Source organism: Mustela putorius, unplaced genomic scaffold (genome assembly GCF_011764305.1).
Source record: "Mustela putorius furo isolate JIRA1106 unplaced genomic scaffold, ASM1176430v1.1 tig00000743_pilon_pilon_pilon, whole genome shotgun sequence".
NCBI lineage: Eukaryota > Metazoa > Chordata > Mammalia > Carnivora > Mustelidae > Mustela > Mustela putorius.
The window spans coordinates 9,986,497-10,000,000 of record NW_025421464.1 but is presented as its reverse complement, the minus strand read 5'-3'; the positions used below and the strand labels follow the sequence as shown (position 1 = coordinate 10,000,000).

The 13,504-nt window shown below is 43.1% G+C and overlaps 1 protein-coding gene across 9 annotated transcripts in view; it reads left to right on the top strand.

The window, feature by feature from the left end:
* Positions 1–13,504, top strand: part of CHD6 (chromodomain helicase DNA binding protein 6) — a 192,294-nt gene that overhangs the window by 34,869 nt on the left and 143,921 nt on the right. Inside the window, exon 1 of one of the 9 annotated variants that reach the window (XM_013053297.2) lies at positions 2,079–2,103. The exons of the other annotated variants lie outside the window; for them this stretch is intronic. The gene's annotated coding sequence lies outside the window, so the exon portion shown is untranslated. Of the gene's footprint in view, positions 1–2,078; positions 2,104–13,504 lie in introns of those variants that run through there. 9 annotated transcript variants of the gene reach the window in all.

Sequence of the window (13,504 nt, the reverse complement as noted above, 5' to 3'; positions counted from 1 at the left end):
CTGGAGGATAATCTATTTGTATTCATATGTAAATAATCTACATATATGTGTATTTTGTTTGCCTGTTTGTGTGTGTATATATATAGAGAGAGAGGGGAAAATAGCATTGATGTCCACATGGAGGAACAAATACGTAGAGTTTTCCCCTTTAGAAGGTCTTTCTGGGGGTGCCTGGGTAGCTCATTCGTTAAGCCATTAAGCTAAGTGTCTCTGTCTGCCTTCGGCTGAAGTCATGATCCCCGGGTCCTGGGATCGAGCCCTGCGTCCGGCTCCCTGCTCTGTGGGGGACCTGCTTCCCTCACTGCCAGTCCCTCTGCCGTGTTCCTTCTCTAGCTGTCAAATAAATAAACCCTTCTCTCTGTCAAATATATAAATAAAAATCTTTTTTTAAAAAAGGTCTTTCTGACTCTTGAGACCTTTTTTGAATCTCTTAACTTTAGGTGGAGTAGAAACAGTGTCCTGACTCTAATAATATCATCTCGGGTAGAGGGACTTACGAGGTCAGAATAGATGGTGAGGCCCCAAAGGAAACCTATCAGACAGCTTCAGGTCTCAGGCAGATTCACACAGGGTACTGCTCTGGCCTTTGGACCTTTTTGCCTGAAGTTCAGGTTGCTTGCACTCTAACCATTCATCTGGACCTTACCTACATATTTTTGGAGCAGAATGCCAAATAGCTAGTATTCAATACCATTGAAATAGTTTTTCAGATTCTCCAAATCACAATAAGTAGCAGTCATAGATATTGATTATAGAACCAAGAGTCAGGAGGCACTGTGTAAACTGTCTTGCCCAATTTTATCTTTGGTCTCTGCTAAGTGATTTTTTTCTTAAATTGAGGTGTGTCTCATATTTTAACAAATTTCAGTAATTTTCTTCACTGCTTTTTCTGTCCTTCATTCTGTTTTTACTCTAGCAAGTGAATTTATTTCTACTGAATGTCATTTCAGATGAGAACAGTGAATAATTTGAGCGTCATGTTCTTTCACAAGAAAATTTCTACCTTTCTTTATGTTTGAACTGTGCTTATTTTGTATTAGTCTAATAAGAGGTTAATTGGGGTAAGAAAATGTCTAAATCCTCAAGAATCTGAATATTGTAAAAAATCTGATGGTTTGAACAGTTGGCTATCATGGACAGGGATGTGTTAACACAGAACTAATGAGGAAGCTTCCTCAAGTCAGGATCCAAAAGAGATGGATTTATCTAGTGTTTTTCACTCTGCATTTTAAGCTTCAAGCAGTTGCGTGCCACTGGTAAAATTTAATAGGAAAGTCCTCAAGGGACTGATTCTCTAGGAGTGAGAGAGAGGATGGATTTAAAGACAACCTGTTTCTTTCTTTCTTTTCTTTCTTTCTTTTTTTTTTTTTTTAAGATTTTATTTATTTATTTGACAGACAGAGATCACAAGTAGGCAGAGAGGCAGGCAGAGAGAGAGAGGAGGAAGCAGGCTCCCTGCTCAGCAGAGAGCCCGATACGGGGCTCGATCCCAGGACCCTGGGATCACGACCTGAGCCGAAGGCAGAGGCTTTAACCCACTGAGCCACCCAGGCGCCCCAATACAACCTGTTTCTTAATTTTATTTATTCTGTTTACAGATTCAAATGTTGACATTGTATATAATTTTGATAATTGTTGCATCACTAATTTTTCCCAAATTTAGAGAATTTCTTAAAATACTTAGCATGTTTTAGAAAGGACATTCATGTCTTCTAAAACAGAAACAGTTTCTGAATCATCTTCTTGACTTCAGTGCAGCCCTTCCTTTTTAGTAAGTTTTTCTTGGCTGGGGGTGGGGGGAGGGTAGAATTTCTTACCCAGCTTTCTTATTCCTTAGAGAATGGAAAACTCAGTAAAATAGAGAACATAATAACATTTTTGCAGGATTCCCTTTCCATAGGTTTTTTTTTTCTCTTGCTGTGTAGTTATTCTGTGTACAGAGGTCATAGAAGTAAGTATAGGATTTTAGAGCATAGGATCCCTAGGAAAGGATTTTCAAAATCTCACGTCAAACAATTTCATTTTATAGTTGAAGAAATGGTCACTTCTTCAGTTTCATTGGAGACTGTCCTGCATATCTTCTCTTGCTGGTTCCTGAGTGAGGTAGGCCGCTCCTCACTCAAACAATAAACCCCAAAATGAGAGGGAGAAAATTGATAAGGGGTTGAATTTGGTAAAATAGAATTTCAAAATGAATATTATGTTGGACATAAAGTATTAGGTTAATAAAGATGAGCTAAGCATGCATTTGTCCTTGCATGGCCTTCCGGCTGATTGGGTCAGTTCCAATATGCTGCTAAACTGTAGGAGGTTGGCCTTTCATGCCTGGCTTGTGTAAGTGGGCCTTTACCCTGGTCCTAGTTCCTTCAATAGGTAATCAGAGGCAGAGCAGTAGAGCTGGTTTCCCTTGGCATGTAGGATGTGAACAGCAGCAGCTGCACACATGAAGAAAGCTTGAGGTTTCTTCCCACTGGGTTACTGACATTTGTATAAATATATTTTTTACTGATCATTTTGCAAAATGGTCTTTTTCTTCTCATAATTTTTAAGTTGTTTCTTGGGCTTATAAGAGAAGGAGTCACGTCATAAATAAATAATAATTCTGTATCTTTCTGTCAAAGTTACACATCTCATAGCTGTTCCCCATATTCTCTAGAATGTCCAGAGCAGCTCTTGATGGAGGGCATCCTTGTCTTTTTCCTGACTTCTTAATGGGACTGCTTTGGACATTTCACTGTAAGATTTGACTTGGTTTCCAATGGATGTTACTAAGGGATGCTAACTGCTTTAACCAGCTAAAGTACTTAGTTCCACTTTTGACTTTGCAAATTAAGGGAAATACAGAACATAGAAAACTCAGGAGATAACAGAAAATATATCAGGTATTAAATAATATTAAGTACCTGGGAGAATTTATCTTAAAGAAGTATAAGGCAGTAGGATGATTTCATTATCCTCAAGTACAGGTAGGGCCTGTGCTGGCCAGTTAAATCTTCCAGATCATCTCTGAGAATGGAGAAATAGTCTGATGCTCTGGGCATGTGACTGGGGCGGAACATACCGCCAGGTGTTCTATATACTCTCAGGGCGACCCTGTGTAGGGGCGAGAACAAACACAAGCACTGTACTCAGGAGCCTGGAGACAAGCTCCCTTCCTCCTGCGACGTCCCTCGGGCGCCCTCTACTGGCCAAGCTTAACATCGTGCTCTGTCGAGGAGAAACGCTTCAAGAGCTCGGTCTCTTCTCACGGAGCAGGTACTGAAGGGTGAATTTGGAGTTGAGAGGCAGTGTATTGATAGCTAGTACCAAAGCCAGCCACAGTTACTATATAATTCCAACGTAGTTCCGCTTTTATAAGGTATAGAAACAAGGAAACTCTACTGTTAGAAGTCAGGCTAGTGGTTAACCTTGGAGGAAAGTAGTAGTGACCAGAAAAGAGCATGGATGGACCTTCCGTGGTAATAGTGTGCTTTTTCTGAATGTGGACGCTGGTTGTGTGGGTGTGTTCAGTTTGTGCAGGGTGCTGGTTTTTTTGTTTTTGCGTTTAGTTTAGTTTAGTTTTTTAGTGCATATTCTGCTTCAGTAGAAGTTAAAATGTGCTATAGTTTGATTCTAAAAGTGAAAGCTTAAAAGGAAGACCCAGTCTAGAAAAGGGGAAATACAAAATAATCCTGGGTATCTCACTCTTTTGTTATTTTTAAAAACTAATTTGAGGGTTGTACATCTCTCTTTTTTATTTATCTGAGAGAGAGAGAGCACCAGCAGGAGAGAGACAGAGGGACAAGCAGACTCCCTGCAGAGCAGGGAGCCACACTCAGGGTTCAGTCCTGTGACTCTGGGATCATGACCTGAGCAGAAGGCAGACACAACTCACTGAGCCACCCAGGCACCCCGAGAGTTGTACATCTTGAAGTCGAAAACCAGGTGTCTAATTCATTCAGCAAAAATATTCATTGCCAGGCCACCTTTCTTTTCATTTGGGATCAAATTGTTAATAACTGAGGCCACCTATAGAGTAGCTTCTACTTCCTTTTGTTGCCATTCTTCTTACCAAGTCTTTGAACAGCAGCTTATTTTTTTTTTAATGTTTCAGATACAGTGTAAATAAAATATCACTCTTGTTCTCTGTAGGCATTATCTTTGCTTTTATCTTTGTCGTGATATGCCCTTCCTCTTACAGCCACTGACAGATCACTGGCCCATCTTTTTCCTGGCGGAGAGATTTGGAAGCCCACCCTGGTAACTTCCATATGGGGGTTAATGACAGTGGAAACAGTAGATGGTTGGTTCAGGAATTGGTGGTGATAGGACAGACTCGGGGCAGGGGGGTTTAAAAGCTCTAAAAAGGCAGCTTAGTACTATGGTTTGTTCAGGAGTCAGTCTGAGTGCAGAATGGAAGGAATCCACAAGTTGGGAGTCGAACCTGGGTCTAGGAGGTGGATATGGAATCTAGATAGGAGTCGTATTCCCAGAAAGCGAAGGTGGTTAAGAAACTCTGGCAGTACCCTGTGGATAGAACTTAGTGGAGCTGGCTATTTAAAGCCCAGTTGTTATTAAATCAAATTGAAGTGAATAGTGGTAATAGAATTAGTATTACCGACTTTTCTCTAGGGATATTGGTATCTCCACATTGATAGGATAGGAGGTTGTTTTCATGCTTTGAATGGCTGGTTGTACTCTCACTAGTGAGGCTTTGACCAAGGTAAGAGTCGCCACAAACATGTAACACAGAAGGCTGAGAACCTAGAGTGATTGATTCCCTTGCATAAATTGTTTCCTTATATTTCTTGACCTTAAGTCATTTGAGGGTAAAGGGGAAAAAAATAGTGTGACTGGTAAAACTAGCCAATGGGCCTTTCATTCAACAATCCAGTACGTGTATTTACGCAATCTGTATATAGGTATTTACTGTATCATAGGCCCTGTCTTAGGTTCTGGGGACTCAAATGTGAATCCGATGCAGTCCCTAGGCCCTCTGGAGGATCATTGTTTTGTGTTATTCTCTTTAAGGGCTGCCTTTATTCTACTTGTCTGTGACATACAGCTTTGTTACCAACTCTTTTAGGATTCTTTTGAGCCTTTGAGATCTGATACTTGGATTTCATATCCAGGCAAATGAGTTTCCTGACATTTATTTACTTAATTTTATTACTAGTCTGGGCTTATACTGTACCACTAATAAAGGGCTTCACTTGCAAATTTGGCATCTTAAGGAAACGGGGCCCGCGATTGAAGCCATGAATCTCATTGTGCACATGTACTCCAGAGTGGCAGTTTGGAAATTTTCTGTCCTCCAGACTGGTCATCTGTATGTAGAACAGTCTGAAATCACATCACGACAGCTGGTCCTCAGTGCTGAGGGTAGAAGGGAGCATCGGAATGGCGGTGCAAACGTAATGTAATAGAAGCATGAGGTGATGGGTGTTAAGAAGTTTATATCTCAAAAACGGTTGTCCTTTGATCTGAGAATGGATCCTGTTTGCCGAGTAGACTAACAGGCTTTTCTGTGTGGTTTTCTTGCTCATTCAATCATGATTCTAACATCTTAGACCAGTCTTCCTAAAACAGTACCACTGAGTGTTACTTACAGGTAAGTAATTACTTAGGTGTTAGAAGTCAGTGGTTTTAACAGTACGGATGTTTGCTAATACGTTGATTTAAAAGAGGTGACTACATCGGATTACCAATCTGTAGTCAGGTGAACCACGCCTAATGGAGATGGTGTCAACAGCTGTTAGTTGGCTTACATTTGCCGCAGGTGGCTTCTTGACTGTTCAGTTTACTGCCTGCCGCTGCCGCTCTTCGCGCCCTCCTGCCAGGTTCAGAGAACGAGGGCATTTTCTTGGCGAGAGCTTTCTGTTGCCCGCCGCCCACCTCGCCGTTAGGCTGGTGTTGTCCGTGCATGCTTTTGCAAGAATTGCTTATGTACGTGTCAGTAACACAGCATCTTGCTTTCTGTATCGCCCCGCAGACCGCTTCTGCGTTTGTCACAGCTCTCTCTTCCTTTGGGGGGGGGTGGATTTTTGGGATGGGGGAATCGAAGGTGGAAGAGATTTGGAGAACTCTTTCATCTTTTGAAAAATTCATAAAATTCTCAATTTCTATTGAACTCTTAGACCCTAAGGGAAGGGCAGGACATGCCAGAGTTGAACAGGTTTTAGGGACTGAAGTCGGGGTGGACTTGGTCAGGTTGCTGCCTCTTCCTAGTTTTGCAGCCGGCGAGCACACGGAGGATGTGCAAGTTAGGTGTCAGGATTTTTACCTTAAAACTGGAACGTAAGGAAGTTTGTGTCAGATTTAGAATCCATTATTTGTATTTTTATACGACAGAGAAAAGCTCTTTGGAAACATGTTGGCTCTTTATTTTACTTGAACACAACGGAGTTGTAGAAGTAGTGGGAAAGCCCATCTTTTTAGTGTTAGGAATTCCAAAATATAGGTGATGGGGATGTTTACAGATTGTAGATTGGTTTACTCTTGGACTGGCTCCTCTGTTTCCCATAGAATAAAGAATGCTTAGCCTGGATGATCATAAATATGTAATTTTCTTTTATTATTTATCCCAAAGTAGAAACTCTGCTGAGGATCGTCTGTATTATAATTCTGTTAACGTGTTTACTTTGTTTCCCTGCTGTCTTGGATAGCTATCAGATAGGCTTTATTCCTTACTATAAATTACTCCAAAGTAATTTTGTGTAACAGTTCAGAATTCAGATGGAAGGTGTTATGAAAATAGATAAAGAATTTAAACAATTACTTACAGTTCTATATCCCTGAAGATTTTTTCTGTGTTTATGGTAAGAATTAATTCATGAAATATTTTCTTCCCTTTTATGTAATGCTATCTGAAGGGTCCATCCATCTTCTCTAAACACGTGCTTCATCGGTCTTCTTGACAGATAGTTTTATCAAGCTGTTTTAATTGCTTCCTCTTCACTGGTGCATGGATCAAAACCTCCCTCTGTTGTAGCTTGCTTTTTTTTTTTTTTCTTGCTGCCATGTGGGGCTTTCCTTATTCCCTTTTCTCCTCTCCCAGACTGTTGTACTTTATCTGTGGAATATCCACGTAACCTCTGCCCACTCTCTGAGTACCTCAAATAGAACACCTCCAAATCCCGACCTCTCACTTTTGCTATTTTCATTTGCTTTTCATTTGCTCAAGGCAGCTGGATGTAGTGCTGAGAGCTGAATCGGAACCCTGGAAATGCAGTTCTCATGTGTTGGAATAATTGTGAGCGGTTGGGCAATCACACTCCTCTGACCCTTCCTTTCCTTATCTTAAGATAAAAGGATTGCTTTGCCTAAGCTTTAAGTTCCCTCCCTGTTCTTCAAACTTAGCCTGTCCAAAGTAGAACTCATCCCTGTCCTCTCCCAAGAGGTGGTTTTTGTCCCTCTTCTGCAAATGAAGAAACTGAGACCCGGGGAGATTGAATAAATTGCACAAATCATACCATCCTTGTGTCCAGAACTTAAATATCTTCACTCCCCGGTCTACGGGTATTACTGTTTGCCCACAAAAAGGCATAAAGTGTGACGAGTCAAAAGATCTTATGTTACTTGGTGAAGCCCGTTGAGAGTGCATATGGAGTATTATTTCTTAAGCCCTTTGTCTTCCCCCAGAAGGTTATAGCTTGCGTTTTCCGGGCTCTGAACCTTGAGCTGTACTGTCAGGAGATTGGTTTCTTCAATCCTGTGTTCACTGGTGGGATCATTCCTGATCTGGGTCAGTTGACATGATGGCATATGGTCTAATAATAAACAGTAGTGATAAACAATGATCAACTAATTTCGCAGTACGATAATTTGATACAGCTCTGGTAGGGCCTGGCTTTCTTCTACTACTGATCTTAATGGTGATCCATATCAAGCAAGTTGATTTTTGTCACAGGATTAGGAAATAAAATGATTTTCTCTGATTGAAGAGAGCATTTTGAGGTAAGTCAGTGATTCAGAGAAAACACTGAAGGTTTTTAAAAAAATTTAATTAATTAATTTTACAATGCAGGTTTTTAAAAATTTTTTTAAAGATTTTATTTATTTGACAGACAGAGATCACAAGTAGGCAGAGAGGCAGGCAGAGAGAGAAGGGGGAAGCAGGCTCCCTGCTGAGAAGAGACACCCCCCACCACCACCCCCCATCCCCCCCAACCCCCCAACCCCCCAAGACCCTGGGGTCATGACCTGAGCAGAAGGCAGAGGGTTAACTCACTGAGCCACCCAGGCACCTTACAATGCAGGTTTTAAAATGAGATACTTACTGGGGTGCCTGGGTGGCTTAGCTGGGTAAGTGTCTGACTCTTGGTTTCAGCTCAGATCGTGTTCACCGGATCGAGCCCCGTGTCGCACTTCTCTGTCAGGGTGGAGTCGGCTGGAGATTTCTGTCTCCCTCCCCCTCTGCACCTCCTTTCTTTCTCCCCATCGCCCCTGCCCCTGTGTGTGCACCCACACTCTCTCTGTCTCTCTCTCAAATAAATAAAATCTTAAAAAAAAACATAAAATGAGTTACACAGAATTTTCTTAGCACAATATACTTCATGGCTTAGCTGTGAATTAGATATTGATTTAATAAATAATGGTGATAATAAGTATATTGGGAAGCTAAGACTTCCATCTTCCATAACAAGAGCTTATCTGTTTTTGTAAGTAAAGTTTTATTGGCACGCAGCCAGACCCATTCATTTGCATATTGTCTGTGGCTATTTTCATGGCAGAATTGAGTTGTTGCAACAGAGATCACATCCTATGGCCTGCAGAGCATAAATGATTTATCATCTGGCCTTTATAAAGATATTTGCCACCTTGTATTCCTCAGGAAGAAATCAGTAGAATAGTGTTTAAACTATATTTTTTAAAGATTTATTTATGTATTTATTTGAGAGAGAAGAGAGAGAGAGAGAGAGAACATGAGCTGGAGGGAGAAAGACTCTGAAGCAGACTGACTGCCGAGCCTGACTGGGCTCGGTCTCAGTACCAGAACGGAAATCAGGAGCCAGAGGCTTAACCAACTGAGCCACCCATGCGCTCCTAAAATAATGTTTAAAATTGGAAAAATCGGGGCACCTGGGTGGTTCAGTCTGTCAAGCATCTGTCTTCGGCTTGGGTCATGATCCCAGGATCCTGAGACCGGACCCCACATCAGCTCAGTGGGGAGGCTGCTTCTCCCTCTCCCGCTCCTCCTGCTTGTGCTCTTTCTCTCTCTCTCTCTCTGATGGAAAAATCTCTAAAAATAAATAGATAAATTTGGAAAATATCTAATAGCAGTATCAGCATATTTTGCAGAAAGATTACGGAAAGGAGTAGAAGGAATGGCTCTAGATCAAACGGTTTCTAGTGGGAAGAGTAAATCAGGAATGGGGATGAGTGAAGTAGGGGAATACTACCTTTTTTTTTTTGGTAGAGAGTGAGATACTGAGACAGCACGAGCTGGGGGAGGGGCAGAGGGAGAGGGAGAAGCAGGCTCCTCACTGAGCAGGGAGCCTGAGGTGGGGCCCCACCCAGAACCCTGGGATCATAACCTCAGCTGAAGTCAGATGCTTACCCAACTAAGCCAGCCAGGCACCCCTGATTTTTTATTTTCTTTTTTTTTAATAATTTTTTTCAAATATTTTTATTTATTCAGCAGAGAGCACAAGTAGGCAGAGCAGCAGGCAGAGGGAGAGGGAGAAGCAGGCTCTCCACTGAGCAGAGCGTCTGACGTGAGGCTCAATCTCAGGCCTCCAGGCCTCTGTTGCAACAACTCAATTCTGCCATGAAAATAGCCACAGACAATATGCAAGTGAATGGGTCTGGCTGCGTGCCAATAAAACTTTACTTACATGACCTGAACCAAAGGCAGACGCCTGACCGACTGAGCCACCCAGGTGCCCCAGGTTTTTTATTTTCAAGTAATCTCTACACCCAAAGTGGGACTTGAGTTTACAACCCTGAGATCAAAAGTCACATGTTTTACCCCCTAAGCCAACTGATTCTACAGGAGTACTTTGTGTGTTAAGCTTTAGATTATTGAGTTCTTTTTTTAAAAAGATTTTGTTTATCTATTTTAGAGAGAGTGCGCCTGCACAGGTGATGGGAGGGATAGAGCGGGAGAGAGAGACAGCATCTCAAGCAGACTCCTATTCAGTGTGGAGCCCAACACAAGGCCTTGAGATCATGACCTGAGCCAAAACCAGGAGTGGGATGCTTAACCCACTGAGCCACCCAGGTGACCCTAGATTATTGAATTCTTAAGCTAAGTGCTTGTATTACTTTGAGGAAGTATGAATGAAGATTACTGAGAAATTTGATTGGACTAGGAGAATAGAATAAACAGGAAAGGGAAAAAAGAGCCGACCAGCTACGGTGAGGAAAACAGGGACGCAGAGCCTTTTCTTTAGCTTTCCCATTTACTCACTTACTCATTCCGCACATAATCATTCCAAAGTCCAGATATGAAGCTTCGTATGACAGAACAGAGTTCCTTCCCGGAGGGTGCTTAGGCACTTAACAGCTGATGCACCGGCAGACAGGGAAAACGGGAAGAGATGATATCACGGTGATAGAGTTACTGTAATTATTAGTGCGTTTCACAGGATGTTTTCAGGGCTTAGGGAAGTTAGGTCAGACATGACACCAGAGTGGAGTTTTGAAGGATGAGACTGGAGAGGAAAGGCGGTGGAAGGATTTTCGAGATGGAGACAGAAGCCCAGCCTGAACAAAGATCTGAGCAAACAGGGCTGGTTTCAGACGTGCAAGCATTCAGAAAAGTTGGATGAATGCAGGAAGGTAATGTCAGAGCAGGAGACCAGGACCAGGGGCCTGATTGCTTATGCAGGGCCCTTCGCTGTGGGGGATTTGTATTTCTGCAGACACTACAGAGATACGATCTAATTTTCTTCACACTTTGGGAAAACGTGCTCCCGGTGCAGTGAGGGATGGGATGGGGGTCGGAGCAGGAAGGATAAGGGCACTTGGGAGGCTATTTCAAGTTTAAAAAAAAAAAGGCCCCAAAAGAGTGGGAATAAATTCAAGTGGCCTGGGGAAGAACCAAGGAACTCGGGAATTTTGAAGGAGTTAGGGGAGAGGGAAGGAGTTAAGGATGACTGAATTCTGGGCTGGGTGGCAGACTGTGGGACATTAGCTTCTGAGGAGGGAGCATAGGAGCAGGTGTGTATGTGTGCAGAGGTAGTACGGAGTTTGATTTGGAAAGAGCTGTGAGTTTTTTGTTTCATCTGTTGAACGCCTAATTGGAACTGGCCAGGATATGGTTGGCTTTGTCTGCTTGGAAGACAGGAGGAAGGCTTGGATTTGGGAGTGCACAGTGGTCATGGTGCAGAGAGAGGAAGTTTAGGAGCTGAGTAGAGAACTCAGCAGGCCCCAGGGCTAGTAACAGTGTTACACCCTGGGGACACTGACATTTAATAGGCCTTATAATAGGAGAAGACTCTGGAGGAAGCTGAGCTTTGGAAGCCTGTAATTAGAGGAAAATCGGCAGAGCATGCTCTCCAAGAAACCAGTGAGATGAGAATTTTAAGAGGGGGAAATGGCCCATGGTTTAAAATGCTGCAAGACAGAATAGCGTCTAAAAATGCCCATTGGATCTGGCTCCTAGGGAGTCATTGCTAAGAGCGGCTTTGGGAAGTAATAGGGGAAGAAGAGAGAATACAGGTGGGTGAGGGTTGGTTAGCATAGTTACTACTCCAGAATCAAGTTTAACCTGCCTCTTTGTGGAGGAGAGAACTGGAGAGAGAGAGAGGTTTAGTGATAAGGAGCAGAAATGATTCTTCTGTCAGCAAATGTTTATGGAGCACCTGTTGTGAGCCCGGAGCTTGCTGTTCAGACTCAGAGTACAGCAGGAACAAAACAGGGCTCACGTTTGTGTGCGTGTGCACGTGTCTCATGGGTAAGACATTTCTAATCAACTAGACGTAATGTCAGGCAGTAACTGACAAGTGCCAGAAAGAAGCGTACAAAGATAGAGAGTCAGGGGTGAGGGCAGTGGTCTGTTTTCTATGGAATGGTTAGAGGGAACATCACTGACGTTTGAGGAGAGATACCTCAATGAAATGAGGAAGGACCGACTGCACAGGAGTGCAGAGTCTGAGCTCAGGGTGCCAAGTGGGAGAGGTTGGGCCCAAGTATTGATGGAAGGGCTAGTTGTCCTCAGGAGAGAGCCACCTTCCTCTGATGCTGGAGGGAAGCCCGTAGGACAAGCAACACCAGTGGCTGCTGTGTAGTTCGTGTTCATCGTGTGACAGACACTAGAGATTCTCATCCCTTTTAATTCTCCTGAATCCCTAAGAGGTAAGGATTGTCACCATTGTACAGGTGACACAATAAAACCGGAAGAGCTTTTACCTGGCTCATCATTTACACTTCTTTTTGGCACTTCACACTCTTGCTGTTGTCCTCCTGTAGATTGCTCCAAGCCTAGCGACAGACAATAAACTTACACCGTTTGTGATGGGTGCCAGAGTTGTGAAGTGAGAAGTTGAGGGGTGTCTCATCCATTGGACCCTTTTTGTGGTCTAGGATGTCTATCAGGCGCTCTGGTAAGGGGTCCTTGAACAGGGCTCTAAGGAAGGGGGCATGACCCAAGACCTGTCTGCCCTTTTCATAAACTCACCCCAGGTGAGATGTTGCCCATGTTCTGTTCCTTTCCCTTCTAAAATCCCCACCCTGTAATCGTGTGGGGTCACCTTATCTGCGCCTATGGTTGTCAGAGCGGTTCTTAGGGACCAGACTTAGGGCTGAGGGTGAGCATAGATAGATGGTAAAAATACATATTCACTGTGGAAACTCAGAGGTGTGCCTGATTTTTAAAAATGTTTCCCAGGTACTCTTTGCTCCAAAGGGCCTGATAGAGTTCAAGGCCTGGGAGCCTGTTGACAGCAAAGGTCCTTGTTCTCCCTGCGGCCAGCCATGTCTCGTGCTGCCCTTGTGAATATGAGGGACCGTGGGAGCAGTGTACCGTCTGTGCACTTGTCTGCGCGTGTCAAACCCATGTTCTTGAAATGAATTAGACCCCCGGGACTGAGCGGGGATTGTTGGGATGGCAGAATTCTCAAGGTAGAGTAAATAGAGATAATTTCTGGATGAATGGTGGAATAGTGTGTACCTGATGTTTTATTTATTTTTCAAAGCGTCCATAACACAGCACAGAGGAACTTCGAAATGGCACAGGCGCGCTTGCAGGGTTTTTGAACTGGAGAGAGAGAAAGGAATAAAACAGAGTAGCTTTCAAAATGTTACTGCGGAAACCTGGCACCCATTTTTCTTGACAGAAGCATTGTTAGTTGAGTGAGTATAAGAAGGAACGGGAGTTTTTACATTTGCTTTTTACATTGTTAGCAGGTTATCTCGTGGAGGTAATCAAAGGCTAGGTTCATACAAAAGCACTGCAACGCAGTGAGGAAAGCCAGAGTCCTGCCAGTTTTCTTACAGTTCAGAAGGCGTGATTTGCCTCCCTGTAGATGAATTTCCTGGTTTGCGCACATAGTTGGGTGTTTCTGAATATGTCTGTATTCTC